Source organism: Mustela nivalis (genome assembly GCF_964662115.1).
Source record: "Mustela nivalis genome assembly, chromosome: 17".
In the NCBI taxonomy this organism is placed as follows: Eukaryota; Metazoa; Chordata; class Mammalia; order Carnivora; family Mustelidae; genus Mustela; species Mustela nivalis.
The window spans coordinates 49,165,571-49,179,844 of NC_139036.1; the positions used below are offsets into that span (position 1 = coordinate 49,165,571).

Sequence of the window (14,274 nt, forward strand, 5' to 3'; positions counted from 1 at the left end):
AACACATCCATATTCTAGTCAGTAGGAACCAGGAAGGAGCAAAGAAGGGTGCCCCATGCCACCCTTTGAGGAATGTTTTCTAGACATTCCACACAGCCGTTCTGGTTCCACCTCTTTGTTCAGGGCAACTTCCAGCCACAAGAGAGGCTGTGAATCGGCCTCTGAGCCCGCATGTTCCATCCAAATTTCAGGAGGTGGAGAATGGATATTGGGGCGTGTGATAAGCCTGCATTCCAAAGCAAGGAGAAAGTAATCCGTAAGGAATATCCGACAACCCAGACTCAAGGGGTCGTCTAGGGACTCCCTGGTGGCATCAGGGACACTAGATTTGGGAGCGGGTGGACTCGGACATGTAAAGGGTGACAGGAGATGTTTGGAAAGAAGAGAAAGAAATGGCAGCAATCCTTAGGATGTTCTGGAGAGTAGGACGGAGGACAGTTCAGACCTCTGGTTAGGAGCGGTGGTGTAAGTAAGACTCCAGCCGCACAGGGAGGAAGGGGAAGAAGGAAAGCAAGAAGAGGGGAGAGGCAGGCGAGAAGGGATGACAGCCGCCAAGCAAGGGAGAGGCGTCAGGAGTGACAAGGGAGAAAGTTCAGCTGTTCTAGTTGGCCTGAGGCTGGATCCTTGGTCTCTGGGGCTGTGGCTTTATCTGGTGCTGTGAACCACCATCAGGTGAGCAGACTTGACACAAGGATCAGAAAAAAAAACCAAAAAAACAAAAAAACTCAAAAAACTAGACCACACCGAAAAGAAATCTAACTGTGTGCTAGTAGGAATTTTAATAACGACTGAGAAATCAACCTGTGGCCCGGCTGCTCAACCCCAGGGCTGTGTATTATGGTAGGTTCCATGGTTGTGGCTCCTTGGAGGCTGGCTGGGTACCATGAAAGCTGGTTATAAGATTTTGGGTCCAGAAGTGTTTTTTGATTTTATTTTATTTTTTGTTTAAAGTTCCCTTAAAAACAAAAACAAAAACAAAAACTGCCTTACATCCAATATCGATGTAGCTCCTTTCTTGTGAGAAGAATCACAAGGGATATGATACCCAACCTATGGAGCAAAAAGAGGCATTGAGGTAAAATTAGGTTCTTGAAGTTTCCGAGGGAATGGGCAAGTGTGTTCACAGAACACTTCATTTATAGTAAATGTTTACATTATAGCATCCCAGAGCTGAAAGGGACCCTTTTCTTTGGGTCTAAATATTTCTACAGAAGGCTGCAGGGGGAAACAAAAGAGAGGGGGTGATGCAGAGATGGGAGTTTGCTTTGTTTATAGAAATTTACTCTACCCCTCTCATGAGAATTTCACGATTGCAGACACGTGCCTGTGCCAGTAATTTCAAAATCTAAAACTGGTGAATTCTTGCAAGTTTTGCAAAATATTTTGCAGGGCGGGATGCGAATTCCTTTGAAGAGTTTCGGTCATGGTCAAGGGCCTCAGGAACTCACTCTCCTGAGTCCCCCAGATGGTTCTTTAGAAAGGCAGAAGCAAAGCAAGATACTAACCAAAGCAATGACAACACAGTGGGAAAGTTCTGGTGTCTCTTGAGTCCAGACCCAAGCATTGTCATCAAATAAACTGCTTGGCCTATTAAAAACACACTGAAGGCAACACATTTTTGTTTCGCAATATAGGAGAGGGCAGGTTGCCAAGTACTTGGTTATGAATGTGGAATCCATAAAAAAAAAAAAAAAATCTCTGCACTTTGTCACTCTCCTCGTACTGGATTAACTCTATAGCATCAGCAATGGCAGAAGAAATTTACTCAAGATGTTTGAATGGGGAGCTTTCTTTCTTTGCAGTGGCTTTATGTGAAAATGGAAAATCAGCTCCCAGCAAGCCTTCTCTTGATAACTGGCCTTAGATAAAAAGTTTGAGGAACCTTGGACCTTTCTTCTGAAGAGTTACCTGCTGGAGAGAAAGATTACAATTAAGTAGAACAGAAAAAGCCTAAAGGTTGTTTTTTTCCCTTGAAGCGAAGTTTGACTTATAATTAAAACACACTGTGTTTTTTGTTTTGTTTTTTTAAAAGGACTTGAGGGGCTTTTTATTTATTTTTTCCCAGCTGGTTCTTAGACAAAACCCTCATGACTACCTTCCTTTTTTTTTTTTTGGTGGTGGAATTAGAGGAGTGGGATCCTTATTCTTTGACCTAAAGATCAATTAGTCCAACACCCTTAACATTTTTTTTCCTTTTTTCCTTTTTTTAAGATTTTATTTATTTATTTGAGGGAGAGAGAAATCACAAGTAGGCAGAGAGGCAGGCAGAGAGAGAGGAGGAAGCAGGCTCCCTGCTGAGCAGAGAGCCCGATGCGGGGCTCAATCCCAGGACCCTGAGATCATGACCTGAGCTGGAGGCAGAGGCTTAACCCACTGAGCCACCCAGGTGCACCCTTATTAAAAAAAAATTTTTTTTAAGTAAACTCGACACCACATGTGGGGCTTGAACTCACAACCCTGAGATCAAGTGTCACATGGTCCCCCGACTGAAGGAGGCAGGCCTCCTTCCAACACCTCAACTTGATAGTCAGGAAGGCCCAGGGAAATGAGTAATCAGTCCAAGGTCTCATGGCTTCTCCAGACCTAAGCCATCCATCTCTGAGTGAGCACTTTTCCCAGGACCTCCTTACACTTCTAAAGACCAGGCTTGCTCCATAAGGATTCATCCCTGAACTGTATATTCTTTCTTTATCTTTGTATTTTTAATTTTTTCTACATTTTTTATTTTTTATTAACATACAATGTATTATTAGCCCCAGGGGTATAGGTCTGTGAATCGCCAGGTTTGCACACTTCAAAGCACATATCTCATATCTTCCCCAATGTTCATAACCCCACCACCTTCTCCCTACCCACCTCCTCCCCGGCAACCCTCAGTTTCTTTTGTGAGATTAAGAGTCTCTTATGGTTTGTCTCCCTCCCGACCCCATCTTGTTTCACTTATTCTTTTCCTACCCCCAAATCCCCCACAGTAATCTTTCTATTTTTAAATATTTTATTTATTTATTTGAGACAGAAAGTGTGTGAGCATGAGTAGGGGGCAGAGGGAGAGGGAAAAGCAGGCTCCCCACTGAGCAGAAAGCCTATGTGGGGCTCGATCCCAGGACCCTGAGATCATGACCTGAGCTGAAGGCAGTTGCTTAATCCACTGAGCGCCCTCCACCCCCAGGTGCCCCTGAACTGTACATTTCTTGCCATGTCAGCTGAAGGACAGACTCCACTCTGAACATCCAACTACTAGAATATGGGACTTGGGCTTGTGACCCTCAATTCCAGTTGCAACAGGCTCGGATGAAAATGTCCTCAGACCTCACCCTATCCGGGTGCCCTTTCCCTATGGAAGGAATCTTGGTTCCATCGCAAATGCCAAAAGTAGGCCAACAGGGTTTTTCTGGTTTGCTTCCTTTGTTTGCTCATTTGATATTAATTATTAACTGGAACAGGAGTGAGGAAAGGCAGGAAGAAAATAAATGGGTATTTTCGAATTCCCTACATTCAAAATGAAACCTTTGAGGGGCGCCTGGGTGGGGGGGGGCTCAGTCGGTTAAGCGTCTGCCTTCATCTCAGGCCATGATCCCAGCCTCCTGGGATTGAGTCCCACATTGGGCTCCCTGCTCAGCGGGGAGCCTGCTTCTCCCTCTGCTCCTCCCCCTCATTGTGCTAACTCAGGCACAGACTCTCTCTCTCTCTCCCCCTCCCCAAAATAAATAAATAAACAAATCTTTAAAAAAAAGAAAGAAAGAAAGAATGAAAATGAAACCTTTAAAAGTAATAAGAGGTAGTAACCCTGTTACAGACTTACTCTAATCAGCCTTATGGATTGAGATGCCTATTATACTCACAGCCATCAATGGGAAAGGCTACTTCATCATTCCCATTTTACAGATGGGGTAACTACAGCGGAGAGAGGCTAAGGGCTTGCCCAGCCAGTGTCATTTGATCATAGGAAATGGCACTGCTGGGGTCTTGCTCTGGAGTCTGTGCCTCTATCCACAGATGATGGGACCCAAGCATAGCAAAGTTCACTCTTTTCCGCCCTGTTCTAAGAGGTGTGGATTCTGCTTTCAAGTTGTCTTCTTAGTCTCTGACAGTTCTGTGGCCTTCATTTCCTTCCTGCTCTGCTGATTCAGGACCCCAGGAAGCCTCGCTTCCTGTCCTGATCAGTTTGAGGACTGCCTGCAGAAATGCAGACTCAGCAAAGCGGGGCTCACCGCAGGGAGAGCCTGCCAAAGGTCAGAGAACTCAAGGCAAAGGCGGCCCCACAGAGGAGCCTGTGCGTAGCCATACACTAACCCATGGAACATACCTGACTGGCAGAGAGAAGGGAAGGTGCTGGAAGCAGGACTGAAAAGCAAAAGCAACATGGGAGAACCTGGAGGGCGTTAAGGTAGGTGAAATAAGCCAGACACAGAAAGATAGATCCTGTGTGAGCTCGCTCATATGTGGAATTTAAAAAAAACGTTAGACTCCTAGAACCAGAGTGGAATGGTGCTTGCCAGGGACTGTAGGCAGGGTGGGGGAAGTGGGGAGATATTTGTCAAAGGGCATAAACTTTTGCAAGTTTCTTAAGATGACTAAGCCCCCGGGATCTGATGGATGGCGTGGTGGCTATAGTAACTAAGACTACAAAGTGTTATTTGAAATTTGCGGGGCACCTGGGTGGCTCAGTGGGTTAAGCCTCTGCCTTCGGCTCAGGTCATGGTCTCAGGGTCCTGGGATCGAGCCCCACATCGGGCTCTCTGCTCAACAGGGAGCCTGCTTCCCACCTTCTCTATGCTTGCCTCTCTGCCTACTTGTGATCTCTCTCTCTGTCAAATAAATAAAAAAAAGAGAAATTTGCTAACAGAGTGTATCTTAAGTGTTCTCACCACCATTGCCCTTCCAAAAAAAAATGGTAACTATGTAAGGTGGTAGAGTATTAGTTAACTTGATTATGATATTCATGTCACAATGTATACATATATTAAATCAACACAGTGCACACTTAAAAAAAAAATCACCTTATACAGCCTTTAAAAAGAAAAGCAAATTGGTAGGTTTAGGGATGCCAGAAACTTTAATTTTATTGATTGATTGATTATTTGTTTTTGTTTTTATTTTTTTTTTAAAGATTTTATTTATTTATTTGACAGACAGAGATCACAAGTAGGCAGAGAGGCAGACAGAGAGAGAGGAGGAAGCAGACTCCCCGCAGAGCAAAGAGCCCGATGTGGGGCTCGATCCCAGGACCCCGAGATCATGACCTGAGCCGAAGGCAGCGGCTTAACCCACTGAGCCACCCAGGCGCCCCTGATTGATTATTTGTTTAAGATTTTATGTGTAAGTGATCCTTACCACCCAACGTGGGGCTCAAACTCATGACTCTGAGGTCAAGCACCGACTGAGCCAGCCAAGGGTTGCCAGAAACTTGAAAAGTCTATTTATTTCCTTTTAGAAAGTTCTTTCTTTATTCCAAAGGAAAAATACGATCTTTTGCTTGTTTGTTAAGTATGTCCACTGAGTTTTACATTTTTTACTTATTTAAAAATTAGGATAAAATTGACATAAGATTAACCATTTTAAAATATTTGTTTCTTTATTTGTAAGATTATTTATTTTAGAGAGAGAGCGAGCGAGAACACAAGCAGGGGGACCGGCAGAGCGAGGGAGAGGATCTCAAGCACACTCCCAGCTGAGAGCGGATCCTGACATGGAGTTTAATCCATGACCCAGATATCAGGACCCACGCCAAAACCAAGAGTAGGCCGTTTAACCCACTGAACCTCCCAGGTCCCCCAAATATTTGGTTAAAATATTTTATTTTTTCCTAACTTAAAAAAAAACCCACCAGGGCGCCTGGGTGGCTCAGTGGTTAAGCCGCTGCCTTCGGCTCAGGTCATGATCCCGGAGTCTTGGAATGGAATCCCGCATCAGGCTCTCTGCTCAGCAGGAGGCTGCTTCCCCCTCTCTCTCCCTGCCTGCCTCTCTCCCTACTTGTGATCTCTGTCAAATAAATAAATAAAATCCTTAAAAAAAGAAAAAAAATTTTTTCAAAGATTTATTTATTTGAGAGAGAGACAGAGAGAGTGAAAGAGAGCGAGCAGAAGCAGGGGTAGGGGAAGAGGGAGAGGGAGAAACAGACTCCCCGTGGAGCAGGGAGCCCAATGTGATGCAGGGCTCTATCCCAGGACCCTGCTACATGACCTGAGCTGAAGGCAGACGCTTAACCGACTGAGCCAGCAGGTACCCCAAGATTCTATTTATTCATTCCAGAGAGAGAGAGAATGAGAGAAAGAGAGAGAAAGAGCACAAGCAGGGGGAGCAGCAGAAAGAGAGCTCTCTGCTGAGCAGGGAGCCTGACTTGGGGCTCAACCCAAGACCTGGAGATCTCGACCTGAGTGGAAGGCAGACACATAAAGTACTGAGCCACGCAGTCGCTCCTAAAGATTTTATTTTATATTTTTCAATTTTATTTATTTATTTGACAGAGCGAGAGAGGAACACAAGCAGGGAAGTGGGAGAGGGAGAAGCAGGCTTCCCGCAGAGCAGGGACCCTGATGTGGGGCTTGATCCCAGGATCTTGGCGGAAGGCAAGACACTTAACGACTGAGCCTCCCAGATGCCCCAAGATTTATTTTTAAATAGTCTGTACACCCACTGTGGGGCTTTAATTTACAACCCCAAGATCAAGAGTTGCATCTTCTACTGACTGAGCCAGCTTACTGGTTTTGTCCAACTTTTGGCTATTACAAATAAGGCTGCTATGAACACTCTTGCATATGTCTTATGTCTTTTGATAAAAACATATGGTCTTTTTTTTTTTAAGATTTTATTTATTTATCAGAGAGAGAGAGAGAGGGAGAGAGAGTGAGCACAGGCAGAATGGCAGGCAGAGCAGAGGGAGAAGCAGGCTCCCTGCCGAGCAAGGAGCCCGATATGGGACTCAATCCCAGGACGCCGGGATCATGACCCGAGCCGAAGGCAGCTGCTTAACCAACTGAGCCACCCAGGCGTCCCAAAACATATGGTCTTTAATGATAAAGACACATTAGGTAACTTCTTTCTTTCTTTTCTTTTTTTTTTTTTTAAAGATTTTATTTATTCATTTGAGAGAGAGAGACAGTGAGAGAGGGAACACAAGTGGGGGAAGTGGGAGAGGGAGAAGCAGGCTTCCCACGGAGCAGGGATCCTGATATGGGGAACAATCCCAGTGACGACGCTGGGATTGTGACCTGACCCCAGGGCAGATGCTTAACGACTAAGCCACCCAGATGCCCCAGTTCACTTATCTCTGCAGGGGGGTACTCCTGAAGTGAGATTGCTGGGTTATTGAGTTAGATTCAACTCTAGCAGATACTGTCAATTTTTCAATGTGGTCATACCAATTAAACTCCCACCCAATTGTGTCTGAAAGCCTGTCCCCCATTCTCACTGCTGTGTGCACTAACGATTTTTTAGATTTTAGACATACGTCTGGGTGTGTGATGATGTCTCATTACGATTTTCATTTGCATGTCCCTGGCGAGAATGAGGTTAAGGGCGCCTGGGTGGCTCAGTGGGTTAAGCTGCTGCCTTGGCTCGGGTCATGATCTCAGGGTCCTGGGATCGAGTCCCACATCGGGCTCTCTGCTCAGCAGGGAGCCTGCTTCCTCCTCTCTCTCTCTGCCTGCCTCTCTGCCTACTTGTAATCTCTCTGTCAAATAAATAAATAAAATCTTAAAAAAAAAAGAATGAGGTTAAAACACTTTTTTTTAAAAGATTTTATTTATTTGAGATCGAGAACAAGCAGGGTGAAGACCAGAGGGAGAGGGGAAAGCAGACTCTGTATTGAGTGTGGAGGTTCTCCAACAGTTTTTTTTTTTAAGTTTATTTATTTATTTTTAGTAATTTCTACACCCATGGTGGGACTTGAACTCCCGACTTCAGTATCAAGAGTCTCATGCTCTTTCCACTGAGCCAGCCAGGAACCCAGTGGCTGAACACTTTTTTTTTTAAAGATTGTATTTATTTATTTGACAGACAGAGGTCACAAGTAGGCAGAGAGGCAGACAGAGAGAGGGGGGAAGCAGGCTCTTTGCTGAGCAGAGAGCCCAATATGGGGCTCAATCCCAGGATCCTGGGATCGTGACCTGAGCCGAAGGCAGAGGCTTAACCCACTGAGCCACCCAGGCGCCCCCCCGAACACTTTTAAACATGTTTATTGGTCACTTGAATATCCTTTTTGGTGAACTGCATGTTGAAGTCTTTTATTTACTTTTCTTTTGGGTTGTTTGTGTTTTTCTTATTGATCTATGGTTTTTTGTATATTCTGGAAATTAGCTCTTTCTTTTTTTTTTTTTTTTTTAAGATTTTATTCATTTATTTGACAGAGAGAGAGGCAGCAAGAGAGGGAACATGAAAGAGGGAACACAAGCAGGGGGAAGTGGGGGCAGGAGAAGCAGGCTTCCTGCTGAGTAGGGAGCTAGATGCAGGACTCGATCCTAGGACCCCAAGGCCAAGACGATGACCTGACCTGAAGGCCGAGGCTTAACCCTTTGAGCCACCCAGACACCCTGCCTCTGTGCTTTTTTAATGACATCTTTAAATGTACATAAATTCTAGGGATGCCTGTGTGGCTCAGTCAGTTAAGCCTCTGCCTTTGGCTCAGGTCATCCTGGGATGGAGCCCCACATGGGGTTCCCTGCTCAGCGGGGAGCCTGCTTCTCCCTCTGCCTCCCCCCTCCCACCCCACCACTACTCATGCTCTTTCTCTCAAATAAAATCTTTTTTTTTTTTTTTAATTTGACAGAGAGAGAGAGAGATCACAAGTAAGCAGAGAGACAGGCAGAGAGAGAGGGGGAAGCAGGCTCCCTGCCGAGCAGAGAGCCCAATGCGGGGCTTGATCCCAGGACCCTGAGACCATTACCTGAGCCGAAGGCAGCAGCCCAACCCACTGAGCCATCCAGGCACCTCTCAAACAAATAAAAATCTTTAAAAAATATACATTTTAGGGGGCACCTGGGTGGCTCAGTGGGTTAAAGCCTCCACCTTCAGCTCAGGTCATGATCCCAAGGCGCTGGGATCGAGCCCCACATTGGGCTCTCTGCTCAGCAGGGGGCCTGCACTCCCCCCCTACTGCCCCCCGCCTGACTCTCTGCCTACTTGTGATCTCTCTCTGTCAAATAAATAAATAAAATCTTTTTAAAAAATTAAAAAAAATACACATTTTAGGGGCGCTGGGTGACTCAGTGGGTTAAAGCCTCTGCCTTCGGCTCAGGTCGTGATCCCAGGGTCCTCTGATCAAGCCCCATATCAGGCTCTCTGCTCAGCTGGGAGCATGCTTCCTTCTCTCTCTCTACCTGTCTCTCTGACTACTTGTGATCTCTGTCTGTCAAAAAAATAAATAAAATCTTAAAAAAAAAAAATACACATTTAAAAAAGTGTACATAATTCTTAATTTTAATTAGCTAAAGTCAGTGTTTTCCTTTTGGTTAGTGTTTTTTTGTGTTTGTGTCCTGTTGAAGAAGCTCTTCTTATCCTTGGGTTGTAGAGAGAGTTTTGGGGGTTATCTTCTGCTTCTGAATTGTCTGATATGGTAGCCATTTGTGACTATCGATATGAGACTTAATTAAAATTTTTAAAAAATAAAGAAAAAAAAATCTGTGTCTTTGTTCTCTATCAATCTGTCCCATTGAACTTCTTGGTGGAGCTGGTGTCCTTCTGACTTGCACATTCCTTAAGGCCTGGTAGACAGTGCGTCTTGTGAGCCTTTCTGGTGAGTGTAGCTCTTCAGTGTTCCTACTACCCTCAACCTTTCAATTCACTTCACCTTCTATCTTGGCAGTTCTGGATCCTTACCAGAACATTCCATCCTGTGTCTCAGCAGAGGCACTCTCAAGTCAATAGACTCCTCTTCACCCAATTTTGTATTTCTGGTCCCTTTGATCAAGCACTCCTTGAATGCAGCTCCTGGCTGCTGCCAGCGACTCCTGGTGAGGTCTTGCCACCCACTTGTGGGGTGCAGTCCCTTTGCGTGTCCCTGGCTGGCCTTGGCTGTGGTAAGCTAGTTACGCGCAACATGGCTGAGGAGGCGCGGTTTTCAGAGGGACTTCTACTGTGGTGTTCCAGCAAGCAGGAGTGCTAGCTCTTCCAGGGGGGTTGTTGGGCATGACTGGCCACTTTGGCAGGATCAGAAGGTTCACAGGATCAGAAGGTTCACTTTGGCAAGATCAGAAGGTTCACAGAAGGTTCACAGGTCGAAATTCTCAGAGCCATTGTCTGGATGTCTTCATCTCCGCTAGTGTCTTGACATAACAGACTTGGCCTTTGTTGTGTGTTTAATGTTCTGTGGCTTGGTCCTTGGCTTTCTCTGCCTTGACGCCTCAATGAGAGTTTCCTTGCATGCAACCCAGGGGGCTGGTTTCCACACCGGGCTTTCCATTGCCTCTTACCTTCTGCTGGTCGTCGTCTTCTTGTGGAACTTTCACGATGCTTGTGAGTCGGCATCCAGATCTGTTTTCTCTCTAGCAACCATCTCCTCTGGAAGTCTCAAGTGCCTGAGATACCTCCTGCTAGTGCTTTCACTTCGACCTGGACACACTTCTCCTCAGGTACCAATATGAAGGCCGTGAGCCACTGAACCAGCAGCTCGTGCCAAGGGCAGTCTTGAGACCCACCAACTTCACACCCATGATGGGGACCTCCTCGCCGGCAGGTTCCCAATCCGTCTTGTCGCCTGCCCTCGAAAACCACGGGTGTCTGCTGTCATGGGTCAGATTCTTGGGAAGCAGAGGCAGGGTCAGAGTGTGGGGTGCGAGATGTTTATAGGGATCGATACTTGTGGAAGGAAGGGGAGGCAACAAAATCAGGCAGAGGAAGGGCTCTGACGAGCGATACCAACCCAACAAAGCTTCAGTCAGTAATGCGGCCTGGAGTTGCCTTCAGCCCCCAAGGACTTTGGAGTGTCCTGTGTGAGGTCTTAATGGCGCTTTTATGTTCCTGTCTCATTCAGTCACTGGATGTGTGCTGTTCTGGGACCCGTGTGTGCCCTGAGGCGAGGCAGCTGTGCCGCTGAGACAGATCCTGAAGGAGCTGGAAGCTGGAGGGTTTGTGTGGATCGCATCTGCATGGCTGAGCAGAAAGTTCCTTCCTGAGGGCGTCTGGGTGACTTTTCCATGTCCGCCACACATCGTGTACTCCAATTTATTTAGGCTTTCCTTTATTTCTTTCAATAATGGTTAGTTTTACATAGAGCTCTGGCGTGTTTTTCATTAGATCTGTTCCTAGGTACTTGGTATAATATGACACAGTGGTATCTTTTAATCTTATTTTTAAAGATTTTATTTATGGGGCGCCTGGGTGGCTCAGTCGTTCAACGTCTGCCGTTGGCTCAGGTTATGATCCCAGGGTCCTGGGTTAGAGCCCAGCATTGGGCTCCCTGCTCAGCGGGAGCCTGCTTCTCCCTTTCCCACTCCCTCTGCTTGTGTTCCCTCTCTTGCTGTGTCTCTCTCTGCCAAATAAAAAAAGTCTTTTTAAAAAGTTTATTAAGAAATTTTTTTATTTGTTAATATATTTGAGAGAGAGAGCACGTGTAAGAGGGAGCATGGGTTGGTAGGGGCAGAGGGAGAGGGAGAAGCAGGCTCCCCACTGAGCAGGGAGCCGGATGTGGGGCTGGATACCAGGACCCTGGGATCAGGACCTGAGCCAAAGGCAGACCCTTAACTAACTGAGCCACCCAGGGGCCCCCGTGATATCTTTTTAAGCTTTATATGCTTCCCCCGATTATTGCTTTAAATGATATATACTATTATGTAGAAATGCAATTAAACGTTAATATAAGCCACCTTCCTAAACTCACTTATTAATTCTAATTATGTGTTTGCGAGTTTTTCTACATACATAATCAGGTTACCTGGTGAAAAAGGATAGTTCTTCCTTTTCAGACTTACAACTTTTACTTTTTTCTTTTACTACTCACTGCCCTGACTTTGTCTTTCATTATGATGCTGGACAGGAGTGGTCAAAGCAGAGACACCTGGCTGGCTCAGTTGATGGAGCACACACCCCGTGGTCTTGGGGTTTTGAGTTCAAGTTCCACGTCGGGTGTAGAGCTTACTTAAAAAAAAAAAAATAGAAGTGGTCAAAGCAGTTATCCTTGTTCCCAATTCAAAGGGAACTCTTACAACATTTCACTACTTGGTATAATGTTTATAGGTTTTGTACACCTACACTTGGAGGTTTTGTATAAGCTTAGGTCAAGTTGAGAAAACTCTTTTCTATTCCTACTTTGCTAGTACATATATTTTTAAAAAGTCGTAATTGGTGTTGAATGTATTCATTACATCTATTAAGGTGATCATAGGATTCTTAACTTTTATTTTATTTATTTATTTTTAAAAAAGATTTTATTTATTTATTTGACAGACAGAGATCACAAGTATGCAGAGAGAGAGGAGGGAGCAGGCTCCACGCTGAGCAGAGAGCCCAATGCCAGGCTCCATCCCAGGACCCTGGGATCATGATCTGAGCCGAAGGCAGAGGCTTTAACCTACTAAGCCACCCAGGCGCCCCAGCTTTTATGAATTCTTATTGTGCCAGTTTGGTAAACTGTATCTTTAAGTAATTTGTCTATTTTAATCAAATTTTTAGATTTATTGGCATAAAGCCGCTTATGGTATTGTCTCATTATCTTTTAATGATTGAAAAATCTGTAGAAATGTTCCCTTTTACATTTCTTGACATTATTTGTGCTTTTTAAAATTAGTCTCACTAGGGGTTTATTAATTTTATTAGTCTTTCCAAAGAATTAACTTTTGACCATGTTTCCATTTATTTGCACTTTCATTGTGTTTAATTAGCTGTTCTTTTTCCAATTTCTCATGACAAATACTGCTTATTCTTGTCTTATTTTCCATTACATGCATTAAAAAAATATAACTTTCCACGTTAGCATGGCTTTCACTACGTCTTAATTTGAGGATGTAGTAGTTCAAAAACATTTCAGTTTAAGATATTTTCTAATTCCCATTGTGATTTTTTTTTAAAAGATTTTATTTATTTATTTGACAGAGAGAGAGATCACAAATAGGCAGAGAGACAGACAGAGAGAGAGATGAGGAGAAGCAGGCTCCCTGCTCAGCAGAGAGCCCAATGCGGGACTCGATCCCAGGCCCCTGGGATCATGACCTGAGCTGAAGGCAGAGGCTTAACCCACTGAGCCACCCAGGCGCCCCCCATTGTGATTTTTTTAAAAAAAGATTTTATTTATTTATTTGACAGAGAGTGAAATCACAAGTAGGCAGAGAGGCAGGCAGAGAGAGGGCGGGAAGCCGGCTCCCCACTGAGCAGCCCCTGACCCGAGCCAAAGACAGAGGCTTAACTGACTGAGCCACCCAGGCCCCCACCCCCATTATGATTAAAAAAAAAAAAAAATCTACAAGTTATTTAGGAACATATAGTTTTAAACTCTGTACCTTTTTTTTTTAACTTACCTTTTTTCTTCTCATTTTGTAGCTTAATTGCATCATTGTCTGAGAATGTACTTTGTATGATTTAGAGCATTTGAAATATGTTGAGACTTGCTATATTGCCTGGCATTTTCATAAACATTCCATGTTCACTTAAAAAGAATTTGTGATCTGCAGTTGTGAGTGCAGTATCCTCTACGTATCTGTTAGGTGAAGTTTGCTTATCCAGTTGTCCAAATCTATGTCTTACTACTTTTCATCTGTATGTTCTAACAGTTGCTCATACACGTATCTTCTGCTAGAATTGTAGTATTTTCTCGCAATTCTGTCTATGCTTTTGCTTTATATATTTTGATGATATGTGTATTAGGCTCACAGAAATCTACAACTGTTATATCTCCTTGGTGAATTAAACATGTTATCATTATGAGTTGTTCCTCATGAAGATTTCTAGTAATGCTTTTTGCCGTAAAGCCTGCTTTCTTTTGGCACGTTTTTGCATGGTTCGTCTTTTTAAATTTGTTATTTATTTATTTTAAAAGCTTTTATGTATTTATTTGAGAGAGAAAGAGAGAGAAAGGACAAGCTAGGGGGAGAGGCAGGGGGAGAGGGAGAAGAAGACTCCCTACTGAGCAGAGAGCCTGGTGCAGGACTCGATCCCACGACCCTGGGATCATGACCTGAGCCAAAGGCAGATGCTTAACCATCTGAGCATCAGGTGCCCCTTAAATTTGTTTTTATTTAAAAAATTGTGGTAAAATATACCTAACATACAATTTCCTGTCTTAGGGCACCTGGGTGGCTCCGTCAGTTGGTAGAGAAAGTGACACTTAATCTCAGGGTTGTTAGT

At 44.5% G+C, this 14,274-nt stretch overlaps 1 protein-coding gene across 3 annotated transcripts in view; it reads left to right on the forward strand.

The window, feature by feature from the left end:
- Positions 1–4,194: 4,194 nt before the first annotated feature.
- The window catches only part of HELZ (helicase with zinc finger), a 182,485-nt gene continuing 172,405 nt past the window's right edge, over positions 4,195–14,274 (forward strand). For 2 of the 3 annotated variants that reach the window (XM_082706629.1, XM_082706634.1), the window contains exon 1: positions 4,242–4,387. The gene's annotated coding sequence lies outside the window, so the exon portion shown is untranslated. Of the gene's footprint in view, positions 4,388–14,274 lie in introns of all 3 variants that reach the window. The other variant, XM_082706632.1, reaches the window with a different exon arrangement.